At 36.7% G+C, this 7,093-nt stretch overlaps 1 pseudogene; it reads right to left on the reverse strand.

The window, feature by feature from the left end:
* Positions 1-5,137: 5,137 nt before the first annotated feature.
* Positions 5,138-6,429, reverse strand: LOC101692357 (annotated as a pseudogene).
* Between the last annotated feature and the right edge of the window lie 664 nt (positions 6,430-7,093).

A 7,093-nucleotide genomic window follows, 5' to 3' on the forward strand; every position in this document is an offset into this window, starting at 1 on the left:
ACAGCCAAACAACACAGGAAAATGTGCTCAACATAACTAATCATCAGGAAATGCAAATCAAATTCGCCATGAGATAATTCTGCAAACCAATCAGAATGGTTAGTATCAAAAAGACAAGAAATAACAAAGGTAGAGGAAGGAGAATCCTTGTGCACTGCTGGTGGGAATATAAATAGGTGAAACTGTGGAAAACAGTATGTTTTCTTCAAAAAACTGAAAGTAGAAATATCGTACAATCTCGTAATTCCACTATGGGTATTTACACAAGGAAAACAAAACACTAATTTGAAGAAATATATGTACCCTTATGTTTATGGCAGTATTATTTACAATAGCCAAGATATGGAAACAACCTAAGTTTCCATTCATAGATGGATGAATAAAGAAGATAGGGCACACACACACACCACACACAATGGAGTATTACTCAGCCATAGAAAAGAATAAAATGTTGCCATTCATGACATAAATTCATAGATAAATCTAAAGGGTATTATGTGCGAAGTAAGGGGCGCCTGGGTGGCTCAGTGGGTTAAAGGGTATTATGTGCGAAGTAAAGTAAGTCCCACAGAGAAAGAGAAATGCCACATGATTTCACTTATATGTGGAACCTATGGAAAAAGACAAGAACAAATGAACACACAAACAGCAGCAACAACAACAAAAAGAAACATTCATAGAGAAAACTTTAGTGGTTTCCACAAGGGAAGGGGGCAGGGGTTTGGTTAAACAGGTGAAGGGAATTAAAAGATACAAACTCCCAGTTTGATTTTTTTTTAATTGTTTAAAGTCAATAAATAAATAAAGTTTATAGTAAATAAATCATAGAATGAAAAGTACAGATAGCATAGGGAATAGAGTAATACTGTACTAACCCTGCATGGTGACAGATGGTAAATACACTTTGTAGTAAGCATTTTGTAATGTTTGTAATTGTCAAATCACTATGTAATACACATGAAACTAATTTCAACTTATAGAGATTTATTGTCAGTATTTTATAAATGCTCTTCACCAAATAAAGAAAGCTTTTCTCTTTTCTTATTTTTCTCAGTCTTTTTATCCTGAATGTGTGTTGAATTTTATGAAATTATTTTTTCTGCTCTGATATAATCATTTGATTTTTCTTCCTCAGCTTGTTAGTTATGGTGGGTTACACTGATTGATTTTTGGATATACTATCAGCCTTGTAACCCTGAAATAAATCCATTTGATCATGATGTATAATGATTTGTATATATTTCTGAGTTCTACTTACTAATATTTTTTATTAATTCCCTGCTTTAGGGGTGTCTGGGTGCCTCTGTTGGTTACGTGTCTGCCTTTGGCTCAGGTCATGGTCCCAGGGTCCTGGGATCGAGCCCCTCATTGGGATCCCCTCTTTGGAAGCCTGCTTCTCCCTCTCCCTCTGCCACTCTCCCTGCTTGTGTTTTCTCTCACTCTGTCAAATAAATAAAATCATTCCTTTCTTTTTTTTCATTCTTGTATTTGTCTGGTTTTGGTATGAGGGTAATTCTAGCTTCATAAATTCATCGGGAAGTATTTCCTCCTCTTCGAGTTCCTAGAAGAGATTATGTAGACTTGGTGTCATGTGTTCCTTGTATGTTTCATAGAATTCTCCATTGAAATCATCTAACCATATGATCCGTATCATCCTGGAGATAGGTTCTTTAGGAAAATTTCAAACTATGAAGTCAATTTCCTTAACAGTTATTAGGACAAATTAATTATTTTACATTGGATGAATGTGGTAGTTTGTACTTTGGGGAGAATTGGTTCATATTACCTAAGCTATGGAGTTTAAGTATATGTTATCAGTCCCTTATTATCTTTTTCTATCTGCAGGTTCTGAAATAAAATCTTTTTCATGCCTGGTACTAGTTACTTGTGTTTTCTTTTTTTCTCTTGCTCATTTTTTCAGAGACTTGCCAATTTTACTGATATTTTTAAAGAACTAGATTCTTGCTTCATTGTTTCTCTTTATTTTTCTGCTTTGAATATCCTTGATTTCTTATCAAGTCTTTATTACGTTCTTTTTGCTGATTGTTTTCCATTAATTTTCTTACCCTATACCCTCAGTTCTTTGATTTGGGGGTTTAGATTATTGATTTGATACTTTTACTATTTTCTTTTCTTTTTTTTAAGATTTTATTTATTTATTTGAGGGAGAATGAGAGGAGAAAGGTCAGAGGGAGCAGCAGACACGCCCCACAAAGCAGGTCGCCTGATGAGGAACTCAATCCCGGACTCCAGGATCATGACCTGAGCTGAAAGCAGTTGCTCAACCAAATGAGTCACCCAGGCACCCAATACTTTTCCTATTTTCTAAGGCACGCATAAATTGTTATAAATTTCCTTATAAGCGCTGCTTTGGATTATTCCATAAAGTTTTTTTTTTTTTTTCATTTTTATTTTCATTTAGGTTAGTATGCTTTTTTGCTGTTATTTTCCTTGAGACTTCTCTTTGACCCATTATTTAGAAGTGTGATGTTTAGTTTGGACATGCTCCTGTTACCTTTTAATTACTGATTTCTAGTTGGACTTCTCCATGGTTAGAAAGAATATTCCGTATGCTTTCAATCTTTTTAACTGGTTAATATTTGCTTAATGACCCAGGGTATGGTCTACCTTGGTATATGTTCAACGAAAACGTGAAAAGAATTTGTTTTCTGCTATTGATGGGTGGAGTATTCTATAAATGTTGACTACATTCTGGTGACTGATGATCATGTTAATTTCTTCCATAACTTCTCTCTTCTAATTACTCTACCAGTTATCGAGAGGGTGACACTGAAATCTCTAACTATAATTGTGGATTTGTTGATTTCATTTTTCACTTAAAATATTTTATTTATTTGATAGAGGGAGAGAGAGAGCACACAAGCAGGGGTGTGGGGAGCAGAAGGCAGAGGGAGAGGGAGAAACAGACCCTCCACCAAGCAGGGAGTATAATACGGAGCTTGATTCCAGAACCCTGGAATTATGACCTGAGTTGAAAGCAGTCGCTGGTCGCTGAGCCACCAGGCACCTCTCTTTTTTTTCACTTCTATCAGTTTTTATTTACAATATACTGCAACTCTGTTATTGGGTGCATCCACATGGAGGATTGCTAGATCTTCTTGGAGACAGAACCTTTTATCATTATGTAATGTCCTCCTCTGTCTCTGGTAATTTTCTATGATCTCAGATATAATTCATCTGATATTAACATAGTTGCAGCTGTTTCTCTTTTATTAGTGTTTTGATGGTTTACTTCATCTTAAACCTACATCTATCATTGTATTAAAATGTTGTGGACATATAGTTGGGTCATTTCCCCCACATTCTGTCCATGTATTTTCAATAGCCTGCCTAGACCATTATATTAAGAGTAATTATTGGTATATTAAAGCTTAAATCTGTTTTCTGTTGACTCTGATTTTTGTTTTCCATTTTATTTTTCCATTCTTATGTTTATTTACTTAAATATTAAACATGATTCTGTGTTGATATGTCTGTGGTTCTTTTTAGTTTATCTCTTTCTGTAGCTTTATAATGGTTGCTCTAGATACCATATCATATATTCACAACTTAGTATGTCTTCCAGTGCCAACATTTTACCCACTAAAGTAAAACATGGAAACTGGAAAACTTCTTTCCTTTTATGTCCCTTTACCTTTCTCTCTCTTTCTCTCTCTCCATATATATATATATATATATATCTCCATCTAGCTATCTATCTATATATATGATATCTATCTCTATATAGATAGACAGATATCCCTTTACTTCTCTCTCTCTCTCTCTCTCTACATATATATGGACATATAGTTGGGTCATTTCCCCCACACTCCATATATTTTCAATAGCCTGTCTAGACCATTATATTAAGAGTAATTATTGGTATATTAAAGCTTATATGGAGAGAGAGTATAGTTTCTTAAATATTACTCTACATACTTTGAGAACTAAATTTCAAAGCATTATAAATTTTGTTTCAAATATCAAATATAACTTAGAAAACTCAAGAGAAGTAGGAAAATCTATTGTATATGCCATATTTTTTGTCTTTCTGCATTATCTTTCTTTTTGATGGTCCGAGATTTCTTACCATTTAGTTTTGTTTAGAGAACCTCTTTTAGTATTCTTTAAGGATAGGTTCCTTGGCAAAAAATTATCATAGTTTTCCTAAATCTGAGAATGTTTTGATTTCCCTTTCATTCCTGAGAATGTTTACTTAGAATGTCAGTAAATCTAGAATTCTCAGTTAATGGTTCTTCATATTTAGCTCTTGATATACACTGTGGTGATTCTTTCTGGCCATGATGGTTTCTGATCAGAAATCTACTGCCATTGGGATGGTTTTTCCTTGACAGCTAAAGCATAATTTCTCTGTCTTCTTTCAAGAAATTTTTCCTTTGTCTCTGTTTTTCAGTAACTTCACAATAAAATGCTTTGGCATGGAATTCTCTGTGTTTATTCTGCATGTGGCTTATTCAGCTTCTTGCTGAGTTTGGGAAGTCTGAAGTCATTATTTCCTTAAATATTTTTTGGCCTCATTCATTTTATCTTCCCCTTCTGGGGTTCCAACAATACAAATCTCTTGTTAGAGTCCCACAAATTCTCAATGTGTTTTTTGTTTGTTTGTTTGTTTGTTTTTGGCCTAATCGATCTCTGTTGTTTAGAGTGGTAATTTCTATTGTTCTATTTCAGAGGTCACAGATTCTTTTCTCTTCATCAAGTTTTTTTTTTTTTTTAAATTGATAATTGTATTTTTTTCTAAATTTCATTTGGTTGCTTTTTATATTTGACATTTTGTTCTTTGATTTCTGAAATTATGCCTCTTTGCTGAGACCTCCTGTTTTTTTTTCCATTTGTTCATTTGTGTTTATAAATGAAGCATTTTCATTATGGTTGCTTTAAAAATCGTGTCAGATGATTTTTATTTTCATTTAAGAGAGGAAATATTTATTTAAACCCATCAGAGAAATGGACACCTTGGGTCTGTAACAAAGCACTGTGTTTTAAAACATAGGTCAATAACTGTATATGAGACTATTCATTGCTACATACAAATTAACTATTAGAGCACAACTTTTCAATGTTCAAAACAGAATAAGCTCCCTGTAAAAGCAGCACCTTTGTAACATTTTTAACTTCAGTATTCCTCTTCTTCTTCACCCTCTTCTTCAAGAGAATCCATACCAGCTGCCTCATAATCCTTCTCAAGGGCAGCCCTATCCTCTTAGGTCTCAAAAAACTCTCCTTCCTCCATACACTGCCCCATGTAACAGTGAACAAAGGCACACTTGGCATGCATCAGGTCAAACTTGTGGTCCAGGTGAGCCCAGGCCCCAGCATTAGCTGTGCAGTTGCTCAGCATGCACACAGCTTACTGTAATTTGGCCAAGTCTCCACTAGGTTCCACAGTAGGAAGATGGTAATAAATGCCCATGTTGAAGCCTGTGGGGTACCATTTCACAAAATGAATGGTATGCTTGGTCTTGATGGTGGCAATAGCAGCATTGACATCTTTGGGAACCATGTCACCACAGTACAATAGGCAGCAAGCCATTGCTATTTACCATGGCAGGGGTCACATTTCACCACCTGGTTGGCTGGCTCAAAGCATGCATTGGTGATTTCTGCTTCAGAAAGCTGTTCATTGCAGGATTTCTCAGGGACCTCTGTGGCCAGAGGGAAGTGGGTGTAGGGACAGGGCACCAGGTTGGTCTGGAATTCTGTGAGATCAACATTCAGGGCTCCATCAAATCTGAGGGAAACAGTGATAGAGGATACAATTTGACATGTCAACCTCTTTATGTTAGTGTAGGTTGGGTGTTCAATATTGAGGTTTCTAGGACAGATGTCATAGATGGCCTCATTGTCTACCATGAAAGCACAATCAGAGTACTCCAGGGTGGTATGGGTAGTGAGGATGGAGTTGTAGACTTAATTACAGTTATGGCAACATGGGGGGCTGGGTAAATGGAGAACTCCAACTTGGACTTCTTGCCATATGACAGAGAAGAAAGGTATACCCTGTCCAAAACTGTAGAAAACCAAGAAGCCCTGAATACCTGTGCCAGTTTCCAAATTCAGTCCAAGACAAGATCAGCAGTCTCCTTGCCAATAGTGTGGTGCCCTTCGGCATAGTAACTTCCTTGCCTGTGATGAGCTGCTCAGGATGGAAAAGCTGGTGGTAGGTGCCAATACAAACTTCATCAATGACTGTAGGTTCCAGGTCTATAAACTCTGCCTTGGGCACATGCTTGCCAGCACCCGTCTCACTGAAGCTGGTGTTGAAGAAGTCATCTCCTCTTCTAATGGTCTTGACACCTGGCATCTGACCATTGGGCTGGTACCATGTTCTAGGCAATAGAGCTTCAAGCGGGCATTACCAATCTGGACAGTAGCCTGTTCAACATGGATGGAACTGCATTCACACATAGTTGCTGCTTTGTGGCTGCTGAGCAAATACAGAAGAGGAAGTGGAGAGACTGTTTCTTCTTATATTGCTACTCTTAGGTGGTCAATGTAAGAGAATCATTAAAAATCATGTCAGATAATTCTAATATCTATGTCATCTTGGTATTGGAATCTATTCATGGATTTTTTTTCACTCAATTTTAAGTCTCTCTTCTTTGCCTTGCTCCTGCTGAGGGTGGGTGGTGAAAATCCTGACTCCAGTTGCCCTCCTGTGACACCAGTCCAGCAGGAGGGGAAAGGCTACCACATTGCCCCTGAATGGGGGGTAGATGTCCATCTCCTGTGTGATTTATACTGACATTATGGAGCTTGGGAGTATTTTGTAATAGTCTGCCAAGAATGGAAGTCTAGGCTCCACGTGACCTTAGCTAGAAGGAGGGGGAAGAGGACTACAGATTTTCTGGAGTACAGTTTGTCTGGAGTAGCACAGTTATTGTCTAAAAGTATTCTTTTGTTAGGCTCCCTCCTTCCTATCTTTTGGCTAGAATGAAAACACTTTTTCCCCAGGCCTCTTCTTTTGTTTTGTTTTGCTTTCCAACACCTGTTGACATTTTCCCAGTTGCCAGCTCTCTAGAAACATGTATGGATGTATAAGACAAAAAACAAGACAAAACAAAAACTCAAA

The sequence above is a fragment of the Mustela putorius genome, unplaced genomic scaffold, assembly GCF_011764305.1.
Source record: "Mustela putorius furo isolate JIRA1106 unplaced genomic scaffold, ASM1176430v1.1 tig00004033_pilon_pilon_pilon, whole genome shotgun sequence".
In the NCBI taxonomy this organism is placed as follows: domain Eukaryota; kingdom Metazoa; phylum Chordata; class Mammalia; order Carnivora; family Mustelidae; genus Mustela; species Mustela putorius.